Raw genomic sequence first — 21,249 nt, 5'->3', positions numbered from 1 at the left:
CGCCGGATCATCGCAACCAGCTAGCTGCAACCAAATGGCTGTTGTCGTTGGCTAATTACCATTGCCCCTTAGCAAGCACCAGTTAGCCTTGAGCTAGCCTCGAGCAAGGCCCATCTCCCAGCTATCTACCTCTCTGTCAACCGGACGGGACCTCCTAGTGTTGACACGGAGCCCCACCGATCCAACACGACTGGTTTGCCGACAAAATCGTCTGATGTGGTTTCAACAGGCTTCCCGTTACTACGTCGACCACGAAGATCCATCTGCTAGCCCCGGCCCGCTAGCACACGCAAGCCGGGCCTCTTGCTCGCCAGTGCTGTAGCAGCCCCCGAACTACCTCCGAACTGCTGTTCACCGGACCTTATGATAACTCAGCTATACAGCTGATGCCTGCTGGACTGTTCCTTTATACGGTACCGCATCCTGTTTATGTTTAGCCTCAGCCCAAACTTTGTCGCCATTACCAGCTGTTGTCTTAGCTCTTTTGAATAACACCTGTGATTGCTTTATGCCTCTCTCCCATGTCAATATGCCTTGCTTATTGCTGTTTTGGTTATTTCTTATTGTACTATTTCACTGTAGAGCCCCCAGCCCAGCTCAACCTGCCTTAGACAGCTCCTTTGTCCCACCCCCCCCATACATGCGGAGACCGACTCAATCGGTGCCTCCAGTGATGCTCTCTTTCATCGTTACCCAACGCTTAGGTTTACCTCCACTGTACTCATATCCTTCCATATCCTTGTCTGTACATAATGCCCTGAATCTATTCTACAACGCCTGGAAATCTGCCCCCTTTACTCTCTGTACCCAACGCACTAGAAGACCAGTACTTAAAGCCTTTAGCCGTATCCTTATTCTACTCCTCCTCTGTTCCTCTGGTGATGTAGAGGTTAACCCAGGCCCTGTAGCCCCCAGTATCACTCCTACTCCCCAGGCATAATCATTTGTTGACTTCTGTAACCGTAAAAGCCTTGTTTTTTTGCACGTTAACATCTGAAGCCTCCTCCCTAAGTTTTAGTTATTCACTGCGTCAGCACATTCCGCCAACCCTGACGTTCTAGCAGTGTCTGAATCCTGGCTTAGGAAGGTCACCAAAAAAATTCAGACATTTCCATCCAACTACAACATTTTCCGTCTCGATAGAACTGCCAAAGGGGGTGGGTTTGCAATCTACTGTAGAGATAGCCTGCAGAGCTCTATCATACTATCCAGGTCTGTGCCCAAACAGTTTGAGCGTCTACTTCTAAAAATCCACCTTTCCAGAAATAAGTCTCTCACTGTTGCCGCTTTCTACAGCCCGAGCTGTGCCCTGGACACCATATGTGAACTGATTGCCCCCCATCTATCCTCAGATTTCGTACTGCTTGGTGATCTAAACTGGGATATGCTTAACACCCCGGCCAACCTACAATCTAAACTAGATGCCCTCAATCTCACACAAATTATCAACGAATCTACCAGGTACAACCCAAAATCTGTAAACATGGGCACCCTCATAGATATCATGCTGACAAATTTACCCTCTAAATACACCTCCGCTGTCTTCAACCAGGTTCTCAGCGATCACTGCCTTATTGTCTGCGTTCGTAATGGGTCCGCGGTCAAACGACCACCCCTCATCACTGTCAAACGCTCCCTAAAACACTTTAGCGAGCAGGCCTTTCTAATTGACCTGTCCCGGGTATCCTGGATGGATATTGACCTCATTCCGTCAGTAGAGGATGCCTGGTTGTTCTTTAAAAGTGCTTTCCTCTCCATCTTAAATAAGCATGCCCCATTAAAGAAAATCAGAACTAAGAACAGATATAGCCCCTGGTTCTCCTCAGACTTGACTGCCCTTGACCAGCACAAAAACATCCTGTGGCGTACTGCATTAGCATCGAACAGCCCCCGCGACATGCAACTTTTCAGGGAAGTCAGGAACCAATATACACAATCAGTTAGGAAAGCAAAGGCTAGCTTTTTCAAACAGAAATGTGCATCCTGTAGCACTAACTCCAAAAAGTTTTGGGACACTAAAGTCCATGGAGAATAAGAGCACCTCCTCCCAGCTGCCCACTGCACTGAGGCTAGGAAACACTGTCACCACCGATAAATCTACAATAATTGAGAATTTCAACAAGCATTTTGCTACGGCTGGCCATGCTTTCCACTTGGCTACCCCTACCCCGGCCACCAGCTCTGCACCCTGCGCTGCAACTTGCCCATGCCCCCCACTTCTCCTTTACACAAATTCAGACAGCTTATGTTCTGATAGAGCTGAAAAATCTGGACCCCTACAAATCAGCTGGGCTAGACAATATGGACCCTTTCTTTCTAAAATTAGCCGCCAAAATTGTCGCAACCCCTATTACTAGCCTGTTCAACCTCTCTTTCAAAACGTCTGAGATCCCCAGAGATTGGAAAGCAGCCGCGGTCATCCCCCTCTCCAAACTGTTACAGACCTATATCCATCCTGCCCTGCCTTTCGAACGTTTTTGAAAACCCAGTTAACAAACAGATCACCGACCATTTCGAAACCCACCGTACCTTCTCCGCTATGCAATCCGGTTTCCGAGCTGGTCATGGGTGCACCTCAGCCACGCTCAAGGTCCTAAACGATATTATAACCGTGATCGATAATAGACAGTACTGTGCAGCCGTCTTCATCGACCTGGCCAAGGCTTTCGACTCTTGTCAACCACCGCTTTCTTATTGGCAGACTAAATAGCCTTGGTTTCTCAAATGACTGCCTCGTCTGGTTCACCAACTACTTCTCAGATAGAGTTCAAAGTGTCAAATCTGAGGGCCTGTTGTCTGGACCTCTGGCAGTCTATGGGGGTGCCACAGGGTTCAATTCTCGGGCCGACTCTATTCTCTGTGTATATCAATGATGTTGCTCTTGCTGCTGGTGACGCTCGGATCCACCTCTATGCGGACGACACAATTTTGTATACATCTGGCCCTTCATTGGACACTGTGTTAACAAACCTCCAAACGAGCTTCAACGCCATACAACACTCCTTCCGTAGCCTCCAACTGCTCTTAAACATTAGTAAAACTAAAATGCATGCTCTTCAACCGAATGCTGCTTGCACCCGCCCACCCGACTAGAATCACTACTCTCGGCGGGTCTGACCGCCGTATGTGGACAACTACAAATACCTAGGTGTCTGGTTAGACTGTAAACTCTCCTTCCAGACTCACATTAAGCATCTCCAATCCAAAGTTAAATCCAGAATCGGCTTCCTATTTTGCAACAAAGCCTCCTTCACTCATGCTGCCAAACATGCCCTCGTAAAACTGACTATCCTACCGAGCCTTGACTTCGGCGATGTCATTTACAAAATAGCCTCCAACACTCTACTCAGCAAATTGGATGTAGTCTATCACAGTGCCATCTGTTTTGTCACCAAACCCCATATACTACCCACCATTGTGACCTGTACGCTCTTGTTGGCTGGCCCTCACTACATATTTGTTGCCAAACCCACTGGCTCCAGGTCATCTATAAATCACTGCTTGGCAAATCCCTGTCTTATCTTAGCTCACTGGTCACCATAGCAACACCCACCCGTAGTCTGCGCTCCAGCAGGTATATCTCGCTGGTCATCCCTAAAGCCAACACCTCCTTTGGCCGCCATTCCTTCCAGTTCTCTGCTGCCAATGACTGGAAGGAACTGCAAAAATCTCTGAAGCTGGAGACTCTTATCTCCCTCACTAACTTTAGGCGTCAGTTGTCAGAGCAGCTTACCGATCACTGCACCTATACACAGCCCATTGTAATTAGCCCATCGAATTACCTCATCCCCATATTGTTATTTATTTTGCTAATTTGCACCCCAGTATCTCTATTTGCACATCTATCATTCCAGTGTTAATACGAAATTGTAACTATTTTGCACTATGGCCTATTTATTGCCTTACCTCAATAACTTTGCTACATTTGCACACTCTGTATATATATTTTCTGTTGTATTTTTGACTTTGTTTTGTTTTACCCCATATGTAACTGTGTTGTTGTTTTTAATTGCACTGCTTTGCTTTATCTTGGCCAGGTCGCAGTTGTAAATTAGAACTTGTTCTCAACTGACTTACCTGGTTAAATAAAGGTGAAATAAAAGAACAAAAATGACGAGTCTAAATTCTTGCCTTGTGGATTTGTTGCGTCATTTCTTTAATTCTACCTCTGCTGAGGGCTTCTGTTATTTCCAATCAAATCAGACATTCTGTGGACTCTCTCATTCAGTTCCACCTAGACGTGTTGTCCATTGATGGTCCTGTTCTCATGGACTAAAGCAGGACACTGAGTACTAATGGTGGTAATCATTCACTTATTGGCTTTCTGAGCAAACAAGAGGGGTCAGCAACAAGAAAGAGCAGGCAGCAGCTCACACACTGTGGGACACACACACACCATCCCCCCACCCACTCTCTGGAACTTTGATATGCCCATACAGTTTATTATGTTCAACAACATATTGAAAAATGAGTCTAAAGAGTCACAACAAAAGCTAAAAGAGGCACGTTTCCTGTAGGGTTTCCTGTAGGGTTTATTAATGGCATTCGGGTCGTGTGTGCAGTCCAGAAGTATCCGTGTGCTTTGAATTTGTGTGTGAAATATATGTGTGAAACTGTGTGAGATAAATACGTGTGAAACTGTGAGATAAATACGTGTGAAACTGTGAGATAAATACGTGTGAAACAAATATGTGTGAAACTGTGTGAAATAAATATGTGTGAAATAAATGTGTGTGAAACTGTGTGAAATAAATACGTGTGAAATCAATACGCTAGGCTAAAGGCTTCCATGCGACAACCTTTATGGATAATGTGCCATTATATTATTTTTTGCTAATCTGCTGCTGTGCATGTTGTGTATTTTGTGGAATTGCATTAGAGCGACATTGGGGGAAAATTTCCCGGGTCTTGTCATTGTATTTTTTCGGGAAATGTGAAAAGTGTTCCCAGGACAGTCCCGGGATCCTGGTTACCCATGTTAATGCCTTCTAGGTTTGGGCGGTATCCAGATGGTCATACCTTCATACCGACCTTGTGCCATACTGGGATATTTGGTAATACCGGCACTGAATCCAAAGGTTAGCAATGCTAACAAGTACATGTAAAATCCCAAAGAGAATGCTAACTAAATGCTAACGAGCGCATTGCGAAAAGATTGCTACTCACAGATTGCTGCACACACACAAAACAAATATATTAGTTATAAGATATCTAGCTGGCAAACAGTTGTTAATTCCATACTGTAACTAGATCACCTGGCGCGTGCTGCACAACAGTGAGTGACTCACAAGGCTCCGGTCTCTCGTTGTTGTGTGCTTGTAAACAAACACCATGTGACTGGGGACTACCGGTAAGCTTCATAATGAAAAATTGTGACAGGTGAAATTAAGAACAATCTCCTAACGTATTTTACAAGTTGACTGCAGGTATTTACTCAAAAAGTATTCACGTTTATAAAACAAACTTCAAAAAAGAAATAGTTTCAACAGTATTGACAGCATTGGAAAACCATCCAGTGGCCATTTCCAAATACCCCGGTATACTGCCCAAGCCTAAACCCTACTATGCATGTGTATATGTATGGTGTGAAGAGATGAGCAAGGTCCACAAATGATGAAGGGTGATCGAGAGACGTGGGCCGCAGTTTAGGTTTGTGTCAGCACACCAGAATGTGTAGAGTGGACAACACTATTCACACTGTGGCAGGAGACCAGTCTGACTCAGTGCCATCAGCCTGTCACACACACACACACACACACACACACACCTTCTCTGAGACGTTTCTTGAATATGGGCCAAGACCTATTTCCATTGTAGTCCTCACCTAGTTGTGCCCCCATCACTTCCATTGATTGTTAGCTAGCGGTGGCTAAAGATAGCTGAAGTTTGTAATGGCTGTTTAAAGAAAACTGAACCATGGATTACAGTTTATCCTGGTCCATAATACTACTTTCAGGGTGAGGAACCATCTAACATCAAGTTGTAAAACAGTGAACTAGTCCTTTCAGGAGATTCGAGAGACATTCCTTTAATGTAAACTCACCCCACTCAGGGCAGGACAGCGTAAACAGAATTGTCTCATGGGGCCCAAAACTCCTACAGTAAAAATCTTAAATAGCAGAGTAATGTTTTTGAAACATCTGAAATGTATAGATATTTTCCTTATACGTGACTTGTTTTAATCGATATTAACTGAAATTGCAGTAACAGCCTGTTACATTCTGAAATTGTCGCAGTAGCTTAAAAACAAAAAGTTTTAAAAAAAAACAGTGCTTTGGCTGGCTGCACTGAGCCACGTAAAACAGCTGATGTCAACTCGCGGTGAAATACCCACGTTTTCAGTCGCGGTTTGCTTCTACCATATTTAATGATTCGCATGATATTGATTAAAAATGATGCCTGGTATGTTCTAATGTTGTAAGGTAGGCCTACTGGCCTTCATATTGGTATGAGAGGGGTAGCTAATCACTGATTTTTTTTATAGGCTAACGTTATAGGCTAACGCTTTTGTCTTGAAGCGAAAAAGTAAATGATTGTAACGTTACGGACGAGAATATAAACTCATAAATAAAGAAAGTATATAAACCCTTTCATTGTTTGCACATGTTTGTGAATTGTTGCGTTATTCAAGAGCGTAATATGGTTAAGATGAAAAGTTGCTTGCATAGTTGAATAGTTTGTTGTAAGCGTGCTTAGCAACTGGCTAGTTACTGGGATATTTACGGTAGATTTTAAGCTGCAGTGCAAGAATGTCCGTTGCCAAGCCCCCGAACTCTCTCTCGGCACATGACAGTCCGTTGCTAATGTAAATTGAAAAGTTTGTGTACATATTATACATTCACATTTAAGTCATTTAGCAGACGCTCTTATCCAGAGTGACTTACAGTTAGTCAGTGCATACATTATTTTATTTTTCATACTGGCCCCCCGTGGGAATTGAACCCACAACCCTGGCGTTGCAAACGCCATGCTCTACCAACTGAGCTACATCCCTGCCGGATATTCCCTCCCCCACCCTGGACGACGCAGGGCCAATTATGCGCCACCCCATGGGTCTACCCGGTCGCGGCCGGCTACGACAGAGCCTGGATTCGAACCAGGATCTCTAGTGGCACAGCTAGCACTGCGATGCAGTGCCTTAGACCACTGCGCCACTCGGGAGATGTGTACATTATGTACATTTGAATCTCGTCACGGTGCCTCTGCTAGAACGCTTCAATTTGAATACGCCCTAAAATCAGTCTCTGAAGACTGGAGCGCAGCCAAAGACCTCATTAAACAATTATACAAGATAACAGCAGGAAGGAAGTCTAACTATCTCATTACCTCTGACCATAATACTGCTCTGACTGTTGGCTGATGAAGAATATCAATAAAATGGAGTAGTTATTTTTCGTAGTGTGCAATGCAAGTGGACTCTCTAAGCAGAATGATGTCATGCTGAATGAAGCTTGTTACGAGAGTTGTCCAGCCAGACAATGGGAGAATCTCAATTGCATACTCCTCGTGTCCTCTCTCCTCCTCAAAAACCCATTGGATGAGAAAGCCAGAGGTCCCTCCCCTCTGACCTTCTCCTCCAATTGGTTTTGAGAAGGAAGCGAGGAGAGAGTATGAGAGGACGCGAGGAGTCTAAAGTGGCTTTATCTCTTCTCCATCTGACTTATTGGAAATCATGGTGACAGGTCTAAGCAATATGGTGGATGTATCCTGGAAGTTAATCATGTGACAGGTCTAAGCAATATGGTGGACGTATCCTGGAAGTTAATCATGTGACAGGTCTAAGCAATATGGTGGACGTATCCTGGAAGTTAATCATGTGACAGGTCTAAGCAATATGGTGGACGTATCCTGGAAGTTAATCATGTGACAGGTCTAAGCAATATGGTGGACATATCCTGGAAGTTAATCATGTGACAGGTCTAAGCAATATGGTGGACATATCCTGGAAGTTAATCATGTGACAGGTCTAAGCAATATGGTGGACATATCCTGGAAGTTAATCATGTGACAGGTCTAAGCAATATGGTGGACATATCCTGGAAGTTAAACATGTGACAGGTCTAAGAAATATGGTGGACGTATTAGTGCTTTTTGAGGTCGGTTCAGTTTTGGTTCGATTCTTAAAAAATAATCACGTTTTTTTACTTCGGTTTAGATCAGATTTTTTTTTTACATGAATGTATAATGAAATAATGATGTTAATGATTTGAGCTTTTTAATGGAAATTTCAAAGCCAAAAATAGTGAATATTCAAATTGCCAAAACATTGAAAATATTGCATTGTCTGTCAGGTCCACATTGGGTATACATCAGTAGAAGAGTAAATCACTATGAAATAATAAAATATTCAGTTGTGTATGTTACTTAGTTTTATTTGATGACTTTATTATTTTTCATTCCTTAAAGTCATCATCTCATCTCTGCTCAGGCTGTAGCAGCCAGACAGCATTATGTCTGTGCTCCCCATACTGCACTGTCTTTAGTCATCCTACTTAGCTAGCTGCAGAGCTGTATGCTGCAGAGCTGTCTGATAAAATCATTTGACTACTTCTTCAAAGTAGATGAGGTATACTTTCACCAACTGTCTCTGTTTGGAATTCAAGTAATTGAACCGATGTCAGTCAATTAGTTGTATAATAAACTCCTCCCCCAATGTTGGTTAATCACTCAGCACTACTGGACTAACTTCCCAATAAACAACAAACATGTGTTGGCTGACATGGCTAATTGCATTACATGCATCCACTCGCATTGGTTTGTTCTATAAAATGCTAAACAAAACCAGAGCATGGATTGCTGACTTAACTTGTCCATCGACTGCTTACAGGGTAAGGAATCCATTATAATTTGGGTGAACTACCCCTTTAAGCCTACTTTTGGAGGTATGAAAACATCTGACCAACATTCCATTTGAGTGTAATGCCCCTTTAGGGGTTTTGTAAAAGATGCAGTAGTCTAATAAACTGGACAATCGGATTAATCTAAACTTCTTGTTATCTTGGCAGATAAACGTCTTGGCAGATAAACGTCTTGGCAGATAAGGAAAGAAAAAGGGCTGCATCAAGACGGCGTGGAGCTGGGGTGGATTTGTGGATGGGAGGGGAGGGCTGATTGGGATTTGTACTTGTGGGAGGGGAAGGGGTTCATATGGTCAACAATTACAGTCATGGCCAAAATTGTTGGCACCCCTGAAATTTTTCCAGAAAATGAAGTATTTCTCACAGAAAAGTATTGAAATTACACATGTTTTGCTATGCACATGTTTATTTCCTTTGTGTGTATTGGAATAACACAAAAAAAAACAGGAAAAAAGCAAATTTGACATAATTTCACACAAAACTAAAAAAATGGGCCGGACAAAGTTATTGGCACCCTTTCAAAATTGTGGATAAATAAGTTTGTTCCAAGCATGTGATGCTCCTTTAAACTCACCTGGGGCAAGTAACAGGTGTGGGCAATCTAAAAATCACACCTGAAAGCAGATAAAAAGGAGAGAAGTTGACTCAGTCTTTGCATTGTGTTTCTGTGTGTGCCACACTAAGCATGGAGAACAGAAAGAGGAAAAGAGAACTGTCTGAGGACTTGAGAACCAAAATTGTGGAAAAATATCAACAATCTCAAGGTTACAAGTCCATCTCCAGAGATCTAGATGTTCCTTTGTCCACAGTGCGCAACATGATCAAGAAGTTTGCAACCCATGGCACTGTAGCTAATCTCCCTGGACGTGGACGGAAGAGAAAAATTGATGAAAGGTTGCAACGCAGGATAGTCCGGATGGTGGATAAGCAGCCCCAAACAAGTTCCAAAGAAATTCAAGCTGTCCTGCAGGCTCAGGGTGCATCAGTGTCAGCGCGAACTATACGTCGAAATTTGAATGAAATGAAACGCTATGGCAGGAGACCCAGGAGGACCCCACTGCTGACACAGAGACATAAAAAAGCAAGACTACAGTTTGCCAAAATGTACATGAGTAAGCCAAATTCCTTCTGGGAGAACGTCTTATGGACAGATGAGACCAAGATAGAGCTTTTTGGTAAAGCACATCGTTCTACTGTTTACCGAAAATGTAATGAAGCCTTCAAAGAAAAGAACACAGTACCTACAGTCAAATATGGTGGAGGTTCAAAGATGTTTTGGGGTTGTTTTGCTGCCTCTGGCACTGGGTGCCTTGACTGTGTGCAAGGCATCATGAAATCTGAGGATTACCAAAGGATTTTGGGTCGCAATGTAGGGCCCAGTGTCAGAAAGCTGGGTTTGCGTCCGAGATCATGGGTCTTCCAGCAGGACAATGACCCCAAACATACTTCAAAAAGCACCCAGAAATGGATGGCAACAAAGCGCTGGAGAGTTCTGAAGTGGCCAGCAATGAGTCCAGATCTTAATCCCATTGAACACCTGTGGAGAGATCTTAAAATTGCTGTTGGGAAAAGGCACCCATCCAATATGAGAGACCTGGAGCAGTTTGCAAAAGAAGAGTGGTCCAAAATTCCGGGTGAGAGGTGTAAGAAGCTTATTGATGGTTATAGGAAGCGACTGATTTCAGTTATTTTTTCCAAAGGGTGTGCAACTAAATATTAAGTTAAGGGTGCCAATCATTTTGTCCGGCCCATTTTTTGAGTTTTGTGTGAAATTATGTCAAATTGGCTTTTTTCCTGTTTTTTTTGTGTTATTCCAATACACACAAAGGAAATAAACATGTGCATAGCAAAACATGTGTAATTTCAATACTTTTCTGTGAGAAATACTTCATTTTCTGGAAAAATTTCAGGGGTGCCAACAATTTTGGCCATGACTGTATATTTTTTCACTCTTGATGAAATAATGGGGGGTATGAAGGACTGGGGGGGGGTTGGGGGGGGTAATTATTATTTTGTTCTTGATGCTTCATTTGGTTAATATGGTTAAAAATATATATTTTTTGCTCGATGAAGTACTGTTTGCTCATTACCGTAATGCGGTCTCATCTACCGTAACATGGACCTCATTACTGAAATGCATCAATTATCAAATATTCCTCTAATAATATTACAGAATTCCAAATATTTGAGCTATATTTGTGTACTTTCTTTATATGAATAATAGTTTAAAACATAAATAATGTTAAAAGTCCAGGTTATGAACATGCCACATGTTTTGGTAATGAGATAACTCTTTATGATAATTTTTTTTTATTCATGGTCTTGGAAAATGAAAAAAAAAAAAACCAACATTACATCTGAACAGTTAAGATGATTAATATCTACAATAATTTGAGATGGTATTTTATCCATTCCAAAAGAAAAAAAGGTTTGTCTTTTAAAAATGTACCAAGAGTAATACCCCCCCTCTCCACCCACACAGGAAACCATAATATGGACATGGCCCAACAGTATTCCAAGAAGCACAGACCATAACAAGCAGTCATACACTCCTGGAATGTGCTAGAAAACCTTGGAATTCTGCCCATCAGCTCCGGGAAAGAGAGCGGGTGATATTCGAGAAATTATTTAATGTTAAATACTTATTAGGTAGTAAAGATGTAGTATACAATACAATTAAAAAAAGACATATAAGGCTGAAGTTCCCTGACCATGTCACCTGACCATGTCACCTGACCGCGTAACCTGACCAGGAAAACCTCAAACAGTCAACACATCCCAAGATAGCTATGGGGTGCCGTGCAAGTTGATGCAACATTGATCTCTAGGAGGCTATACACTGAGTGTACAAATCATTAGGAACACCTGCTCTTTCCATGACAGACTGACCAGGTGAATCCAGGTGAAAGCTATGATCCCTTATTGATGTCATCTGTTAAATCCACTTCAATCAGTGTAGATGAAGGGGAGGAGACTGGTTAAAGAAGGATATTTAAGCCTTGAGACAATTGAGACATGGATTGTGTATGTGTGCCATTCAGAGGTTGAATGGGCAAGACAATATATTTAAGTGCCTTTGAACGGGGTATGGTCGTAGGTACCAGGCGCACCCGTTTGTGTCAAGAACTGCAACGCTGCTGGGTTTTTCATGCTCAACAGTTTCCTGTGTGTCTCAAGAATGGGCCACCACCCAAAGGACATCCAGCCAACTTGACACAACTGTGGGAAACATTGGAGTCAACATGGGCCAGCATCCCTGTGGAACGCTTGACACCTTGTAGAGTCCATGCCCCGACGAATTGAGGCTGTTTTGAGGGCAAAAGGGGGGGGGTTCAACTCAATAATAGGAAGATATTAATGTGTTGAACACTCAGTGCATGTGTTCTAGGGAACAGGGCGCTAGAGCCCTTGTCAAACGTAGTGCACTATTTAGGGAATAGGACACCATTTGGGACGAAGCCTGGGATACACACAATGCATCTATCACACTTCAGAAATAGCTGACACTGTCTCCGCTCCAAAAGTGTGGGTGGCCTGATCTGCCAAATGTGTGTGTGTGTATGCCATGGTTCGTGCAACTTCCATGCATGTCTGGCCATTTTCAAGGGTGTGTGGACTGAGTTCTCCACTTGCTCATGTGTTTGTCTTTTCCCAGCACTTAGTGCACTCCCTCCCAAACACACTCCCTCCCTCCCTCCCAAACACACTCCCTCCCAAAGCCCAATATCCTGCTGCCTCAACCCAGCCCCAGAGGCAGTCAGGCAGTGAGTTATCCTGCTGGCTAAACCAGCCCCAGAAGCAGTCAGGCAGTGAGTTATCCTGCTGGCTAAACCAGCCCCAGAGGCAGTCAGGCAGTGAGTTATCCTGCTGGCTAACCCAGCCCCAGAGGCAGTCAGGTAGAGTGAGTTATCCTGCTGGCTAAACCAGCCCCAGAGGATGTCAGGCAGTGAGTTATCCTGCTGGCTAAACCAGCCCCAGAAGCAGTCAGGCAGTGAGTTATCCTGCTGGCTAAACCAGCCCCAGAGGCAGTCAGGCAGTGAGTTATCCTGCTGGCTAAACCAGCCCCAGAGGATGTCAGGCAGTGAGTTATCCTGCTGGCTAAACCAGCCCCAGAGGCAGTCAGGCAGTGAGTTATCCTGCTGGCTAAACCAGCCCCAGAGGCAGTCAGGCAGTGAGTTATCCTGCTGGCTAAACCAGCCCCAGAGGATGTCAGGCAGTGAGTTATCCTGCTGGCTAAACCAGCCCCAGAGGATGTCAGGCAGTGAGTTATCCTGCTGGCTAAACCAGCCCCAGAGGCAGTCAGGCAGTGAGTTATCCTGCTGGCTAAACCAGCCCCAGAGGCAGTCAGGCAGTGAGTTATCCTGCTGGCTAAACCAGCCCCAGAGGCAGTCAGGCAGTGAGTTATCCTGCTGGCTAAACCAGCCCCAGAGGACGTCAGGCAGTGAGTTATCCTGCTGGCTAAACCAGCCCCAGAGGCAGTCAGGCAGTGAGTTATCCTGCTGGCTAAACCAGCCCCAGAGGCAGTCAGGCAGTGAGTTATCCTGCTGGCTAAACCAGCCCCAGAGGCAGTCAGGTAGAGTGAGTTATCCTGCTGGCTAAACCAGCCCCAGAGGCAGTCAGGCAGTGAGTTATCCTGCTGGCTAAACCAGCCCCAGAGGCAGTGAGTTATCCTGCTGGCTAAACCAGCCCCAGAGGCAGTCAGGCAGTGAGTTATCCTGCTGGCTAAACCAGCCCCAGAGGCAGTCAGGTAGAGTGAGTTATCCTGCTGGCTAAACCAGCCCCAGAGGCAGTCAGGCAGTGAGTTATCCTGCTGGCTAAACCAGCCCCAGAGGCAGTGAGTTATCCTGCTGGCTAAACCAGCCCCAGAGGATGTCAGGCAGTGAATTATCCTGCTGGCTAAACCAGCCCCAGAGGCAGTCAGGCAGTGAGTTATCCTGCTGGCTAAACCAGCCCCAGAGGATGTCAGGCAGTGAATTATCCTGCTGGCTAAACCAGCCCCAGAGGCAGTCAGGCAGTGAGTTATCCTGCTGGCTAAACCAGCCCCAGAGGCAGTGAGTTATCCTGCTGGCTAAACCAGCCCCAGAGGATGTCAGGCAGTGAGTTATCCTGCTGGCTAAACCAGCCCCAGAGGCAGTCAGGTAGAGTGAGTTATCCTGCTGGCTAAACCAGCCCCAGAGGCAGTCAGGCAGTGAGTTATCCTGCTGGCTAAACCAGCCCCAGAGGCAGTCAGGTAGAGTGAGTTATCCTGCTGGCTAAACCAGCCCCAGAGGCAGTCAGGCAGTGAGTTATCCTGCTGGCTAAACCAGCCCCAGAGGCAGAGAGTTATCCTGCTGGCTAAACCAGCCCCAGAGGCAGTCAGGCAGTGAGTTATCCTGCTGGCTAAACCAGCCCCAGAGGCAGTCAGGCAGTGAGTTATCCTGCTGGCTAAACCAGCCCCAGAGGCAGTCAGGCAGTGAGTTATCCTGCTGGCTAAACCAGCCCCAGAGGCAGTCAGGCAGTGAGTTATCCTGCTGGCTAAACCAGCCCCAGAGGCAGAGAGTTATCCTGCTGGCTAAACCAGCCCCAGAGGCAGTCAGGCAGAGTGAGTTATCCTGCTGGCTAAACCAGCCCCAGAGGCAGTCAGGCAGTGAGTTATCCTGCTGGCTAAACCAGCCCCAGAGGCAGAGAGTTATCCTGCTGGCTAAACCAGCCCCAGAGGCAGTCAGGCAGAGTGAGTTATCCTGCTGGCTAAACCAGCCCCAGAGGCAGTCAGGCAGTGAGTTATCCTGCTGGCTAAACCAGCCCCAGAGGCAGTCAGGCAGTGAGTTATCCTGCTGGCTAAACCAGCCCCAGAGGCAGTCAGGCAGAGTGAGTGAGTAGAAAGCCAGTCAAACAGGACACTGAACAGCCACTGGCTAAAACCAGTTAGTAGAAGGACGGTCAAACAGGACACTGAACAGCCACTGGCTAAAACCAGTTAGTAGAAGGACGGTCAAACAGGACACTGAACAGCCACTGGCTAAAACCAGTTAGTAGAAGGACGGTCAAACAGGACACTGAACAGCCACTGGCTAAAACCAGTTAGTAGAAGGACGGTCAAACAGGACACTGAACAGCCACTGGCTAAAACCAGTTAGTAGAAGGACGGTCAAACAGGACACTGAACAGCCACTGGCTAAAACCAGTTAGTAGAAGGACGGTCAAACAGGACACTGAACAGCCACTGGCTAAAACCAGTTAGTAGAAGGACGGTCAAACAAGACACTGAACAGCCACTGGCTAAAACCAGTTAGTAGAAGGACGGTCAAACAAGACACTGAACAGCCACTGGCTAAAACCAGTTAGTAGAAGGACGGTCAAACAAGACACTGAACAGCCACTGGCTAAAACCAGTTAGTAGAAGGACGGTCAAACAGGACACTGAACAGCCACTGGCTAAAACCAGTTAGTAGAAGGGACGGTCAAACAGGACACTGAACAGCCACTGGCTAAAACCTGTTAGTAGAAGGACGGTCAAACAGGACACTGAACAGCCACTGGCTAAAACCAGTTAGTAGAAGGACGGTCAAACAGGACACTGAACAGCCACTGGCTAAAACCAGTTAGTAGAAGGACGGTCAAACAGGACACTGAACAGCCACTGGCTAAAACCAGTTAGTAGAAGGACGGTCAAACAGGACACTGAACAGCCACTGGCTAAAACCAGTTAGTAGAAGGACGGTCAAACAAGACACTGAACAGCCACTGGCTAAAACCAGTTAGTAGAAGGACGGTCAAACAGGACACTGAACAGCCACTGGCTAAAACCAGTTAGTAGAAGGACGGTCAAACAGGACACTGAACAGCCACTGGCTAAAACCAGTTAGTAGAAGGACGGTCAAACAGGACACTGAACAGCCACTGGCTAAAACCAGTTAGTAGAAGGACGGTCAAACAAGACACTGAACAGCCACTGGCTAAAAACAGTTAGTAGAAGGACGGTCAAACAAGACACTGAACAGCCACTGGCTAAAACCAGTTAGTAGAAGGACGGTCAAACAGGACACTGAACAGCCACTGGCTAAAACCAGTTAGTAGAAAGCCGGTCAAACAGGACACTGAACAGCCACTGGCTAAAACCTGTCAGTAGAAGGTGGTGGGACTAATGCAAATCACCTTTCAAATTAACATTTACAAGACATGTTACTAAAGGTTACTCTCCCACAATCCCCATTCCCTCACACACTCTACTCTCTACCAGAACACACTGAAGCAGTATTTCCTACCATCATCTCTCTCGTCACAAGTGTCTGTTTCATGAATCTAGAGGAGACAGATAGCTCATATATTTCATCTCTAAATGAATCTAGAGACAGATAGATCATATATTTCATCTCTAAGAACTATAAGATGGTTGCCTCTAGTAGTACGGCTACATCCTGTTCCTACTTCCTGTGTGTGTATATAAAGAGGAACGGCGTAGGGCCATGATGATGATGATGATGGTGACCAGGCGTTTTAACGTTCCCTTTGTCTGTTGTAATGTAACTCACAGGGGTCACACTGTTCCTCAACGTTCTTCATTAGGATACTCTGCCTGACTGATGCAAAAATCCAGTTTGATCCAGCTAGTATCCATCACAATCTAGTGCAGTATAACCACATTCCTGTATGGATGGCAGTCAGATAGGAGCACATATTGGTGGTTAGGGCTTGGCGATATATTCAAATGTAATAAAAATTGTATTTGTCACGTGGCGAATACAATGGGTGTAGAATTTACCGTGAAATGCTTCCTTACGAGCCCTTCCCAGCAACGCAGCATTAAAATATATTTTTAAAAATAATAACACAAGGAATAAAATACACAAGAATGAAGCTACATACAGGGAGTACCATATATCGTGAATCCCAGTATACCGGTATGGATCTACAGATTTGTACAATACCCTCTATAAAAATATATTTTTATACAGTGCTAAATAACTGAAAAGTTCAACTAATTGGACTACTTAACTGTCAGTTTGGTCCCAGCTTGGTTGAGTAGAACAGCATCAGCATGGATAAAGCCCATTTAAAGCACTTCCAATTCATTTGTTCCTGTTCTAGGGTCATGCACTACTCATAAAACAAATGTAGAACTTATTCAGAAACATATTACACTGTAAAATACTGCCAAAAAATAAGAGAAATATAGTGATATGATATTTGGGCCATCATCGCCCAGCCCTACTGGTGGTGTTCATGTGGTTCTGTGTGGCGCTAGCAGACAAAGGTCAAGGGTTCAATCCCCTCAGTGATCACATACACATGATAAAAATGGATTCACTCACTACTGTCTTTTGAAGTATGTTTGGATTAAAAACGTCTGACCAAAGTACTACTGTTGTGTTTCACACAGGTACCTGCATAAGAGCAACTTCTGCTGGACAACATTTCAGACTCTACATCAGAAGTCTCTACAGAGGGTGTGTGTGTGTGTTGGTTCTTCCACTATAGAGAGTGTGTGTGTGTGTGTGTGTGTGTGTTGGTTCTTCCACTATAGAGAGTGTGTGTGTGTGTGTGTGTGTGTGTGTTGGTTCTTCCACTATAGAGTGTGTGTGTGTGTTGTGTGTGTGTGTGTTGGGTTCTTCTATCCTGGTGGGGACCTAAAATCCCCCAAAGTCTCCACAAGGATAGTAAAACAAGGACAATTCTCCCTCGTGGGGACATTTCCCACGTCCCCCTGAGGACAAAGGCTATTTTAAGCTTAGGGGTTAGGGTTAGGGTTTAGTGGTTAGGGTTAGAATTAGGGTAAGCTTTAGGAGTTAGGTTTACGGGTTAAGGTTATGGTAAGGGTTGGGGAAAATAGGATTTTGAATGGAAATGTATTTGAGGTCCCCACGAGGACAGAAGAACATAACGCGTGTGTATGTGTGTGAACCCTGACAATATTTTCTCTGTAACGTGTTAATTGCCTTTGCGTCATCATGTTAAATTCCTGAATTTGAGTCAGTTGACCATGGAAGTGCAGCCAGCTGCCCTGCCCTAAAAGGACCTGGTCTAGCTGCATGAGGACACAAGGGCTGTTGGAACTACCTGCCCCTTTCTACTCTCAGCCCATCACTGACTAAATGAGTTCAACAAACTAAAAAGGATGAACTGAATATGAGTAACAGCAGTTCATTTTAAAAACACACCGTCAGCCCTAAACACACCAGACTAGTACATCCCTCCTACATGTATCTGGGTCTGCCTTTGTAAAGGAGATAACATGCTGTAAGCCCACTCCACAGCTAACTTGAAATGTTGCTAACGGAACTATCAAATTGGATCCTTTTCTATAGCATAACAGGTTAATACGCTGTGAAGGAGGACGGTCAGAGGACCACTGGTTTGAGCCCAGTAAGGGGATAGGGACAGTGGAGGAAGCGAAGCTGGCTCCTCCCTCGGTCTACCTCTTTCTGTATCAGATCAGTCTTCCTCTCTCTCCGTCTGTCTCCTTCTACTTGTCTCTGTCTCCCTCTACCAGTATACACAGTTCCCTTCCTGCAGCACATTCACTCTAGTGGAGGTGTACTCTCTCGGTTTGGAACTAGGTACATATGTGTCAAGTCTATTCCAACCGGGATACTCAGGCATTTCCAGTTGTAACGGTTGACTCAAAAGTTAAAAAATGACCTTGGTGTTAAAAAATGTCACCAAAAGACAACCCTTGCAAGGTTTATTTAAAGTGAGTCTAGAATAGACAACTATATTAACTCAAAAAGGGGCATTCCCCATTGAAACTTGTACAGAACATGAAAAACAGACCATTTGGGTCTTAAACTGTGGCAATAGGGTTGCACATTTTAGGAGCTGATATGTATAGAAATGTAACGTATATAACTGTGTTTATACTAAAGAATATATATATCTCAGAGTTCTGCACTCACTGCACTTCAAAGACACTCATTAGCCTCATCATTTCATTATACTGAACTCTCCAAACTGTTGCTTATTCTGTGGGGTGCAGTATTCAGAAGATAGAAAACTACTGTACAGAACACCTCAGGGCTGCATTTTCTATCTGAGCGTTCTGCACTCACTGCGCTCAACCAAATACACTCATTAGTCTACTACAGTAACGTCATTTCATTACACTGAACTCTCGAAACTACTGCTTATTCTGTGTGGGATGAAACATTCTGAAGATAGAAATGTAGCCTATAGAGCGGTATGTCTGGTCTCCCCATTTGCTTAGGTATAGAGCTGTTCTCATCTGTTCTGCTTGTTGATTTTATATCTGAACGTTCTGTATCCTACTCGCTGCCCTCTGAACTGTCCATCTGGTGAGTCAAGTTGGGTGAATGTGACAGTCGATAATCCATTTACTCCACTGCCGGTTTTCACAGTATTTTAGAAGCATAGCCTACTTATTGTAGGGAAGGAATTCTACTACGGGTTTCATTATGCTCCTCCTCTTTATCACACTTATTAAAATAAACTTGCAATATGCCCATGAAGACGACTTCTGCGTAATGACTTCGGAAAATATTTGACCACATGACTGAATTCCCCTGATAGCAATTGCTTGCGTTACAACCACCACCACAAGCAAACTCCGTTACGGGGTATTTTCAAGAGAAATGGACAGAGGGAGCAAAGACGTGCGTAATACGTTTTACAAAAACTAAATATTCATACTGGATATTGAAGAATCTAGATTAGTAAACTCTCAATATCGCTGATAATCACATTAATAAACGTAAACAAACCATAAACAAAAGCATAGGTACCTTGTCTTTGAATCCTAAACCAAGGTTCGTTCTCTCATGGTAAAGTAAATTGTCTCCAAGTCGCCCAAAAAACCCTGAAAACACTCCTTACTTCTTCGTCTTCCGAAAACCTGTCGCGCGGGGAGTTGGCGCATCTGACGCCCGTGTTGTAAAGGTAGTGTTCAAACTTCCCGTAGACTTATCGTCCGATGATTAATAGGCTACAAGCCCGCCGTTGATTACTTCGCTTTTTAGCGAAACTTTCACTAATACCTTGAGGACAAACAAGGGTTATTCCAATTTAGAGTTTAGATTCTGTCATCGCAGTTCCTTCGCCCTCCCCTCGCACACTGGTGACACAGCTCTGATGATTGAAGGTTGGAAAATCAGACTCCTCCTAAAAAGGTATGACGTCGCATTTGTTAGGCCTATTTACCGACAAAAATAGCGCCAATTCTAAAACCATCTCAGGAGTGAAAGAAAAGTGTTTTTCTTATTCAAAGGGCAGTAAAACAAAAATGATTAAGTGAGTTTTAGTAAAAATACCTTGATGTAACAATTTGTTATAGGGGTAACACAGGTTATTGTCATAAACTACATTTTACATACACCTTGATCATTGCGCAGTGTCATTCGATAAATCCAACCTATGCACCACACAGAACGCACTATAACTGCCTCTGCAACGCAATACGCAGCGTTCCATTGGAAATGAATGTACTTCTGGTGTACCAAAACGCAATAACCCAGTCGGTGTGCTCGAAGCGTTGGTCTTCACACTCCATGCCCCGCGTCACAACAAAAATAATCAAGCTACACATTAGCAACTTCTTCTGTGGTTTACTACTTGTTCCTCACGGCAAAGTAATGCACAAGTAGAAAAAAATCCAACACACTGCAACCTAGTCCTGCAAATGAGTCGCAACTGTGCAGATCGCCTCCTAATGAAATTAATGGACTTCTGCCAGAACGCATACAGTTTGATTAGGTGTAACTATCTCTGCTGATCTATGTTGTTAAAACTTGATGACCTATGAATTGCGTGCTGGGCTATAGTGCAGAGAGTAAGTATAATAGAGTGATTTCTCTCGGTCTCTGAACAGGGACATGTTGAAATTCACAGAGCTGTGCTAAGCTGACTATCTCTGCCATGATAAGGTGGTGGTGGGGAACACGTGGTTCGTGTGCTGCTTCTCAAATGGCAGTGGACTCCCTATATAGTGCACTACTTTAACCAGGGCACATAGGGCTCTGGTCAAAAGTAGTGCACTATATAGGGAATAGGGTGCCATTTGAGACGTAGTCCTAACCCGTTGGTGTAGGGCTGTTTGAAAAGTAAGCAGGTGTTATTTTCAGTTAGACAACATCTCTGAAAAACCACACTGAATGGAAGTGGAGAAATTCAAGGCCATATCTCTATTAGACAGTTTCTCTTCAAAGTAGTTGTTTGCCCTCTGAATGTGTCTATAAAAAAATATAATGACTTTATTATCCCCGTGGGGAAATGTTGGTTGTGGCTCTGTGCATATGTACATACATACACATCATCTAACATATACAAGGACATACAGACGATAAATAGAGGTAGACAATGTGCAGTTTTGTGTGTGTGTGTGTTTTATTTGAGGACCTCTAGGTCTATTGTGCATCGGCAATAGCCTAATGATTTACAGTGATACTAAGCTCAATGACATGCT

At 44.3% G+C, this 21,249-nt stretch overlaps 1 protein-coding gene across 1 annotated transcript in view; it reads right to left on the bottom strand.

Moving 5' to 3' along the window:
- b3gnt2b (UDP-GlcNAc:betaGal beta-1,3-N-acetylglucosaminyltransferase 2b) overlaps window positions 1-19,908 on the bottom strand; it is a 38,629-nt gene extending 18,721 nt beyond the window's left edge. Inside the window, exon 1 of the mRNA XM_041884881.2 lies at window positions 19,574-19,908. The gene's annotated coding sequence lies outside the window, so the exon portion shown is untranslated. The remainder of the gene's footprint in view (window positions 1-19,573) is intronic.
- Window positions 19,909-21,249: the final 1,341 nt, after the last annotated feature.

The sequence above is a fragment of the Coregonus clupeaformis genome, chromosome 1, assembly GCF_020615455.1.
Source record: "Coregonus clupeaformis isolate EN_2021a chromosome 1, ASM2061545v1, whole genome shotgun sequence".
NCBI classification, from domain to species: Eukaryota; Metazoa; Chordata; class Actinopteri; order Salmoniformes; family Salmonidae; genus Coregonus; species Coregonus clupeaformis.
The sequence above is the reverse complement of the archived record's forward strand: the minus strand, read 5'-3'. Positions and strand labels throughout refer to the sequence as shown.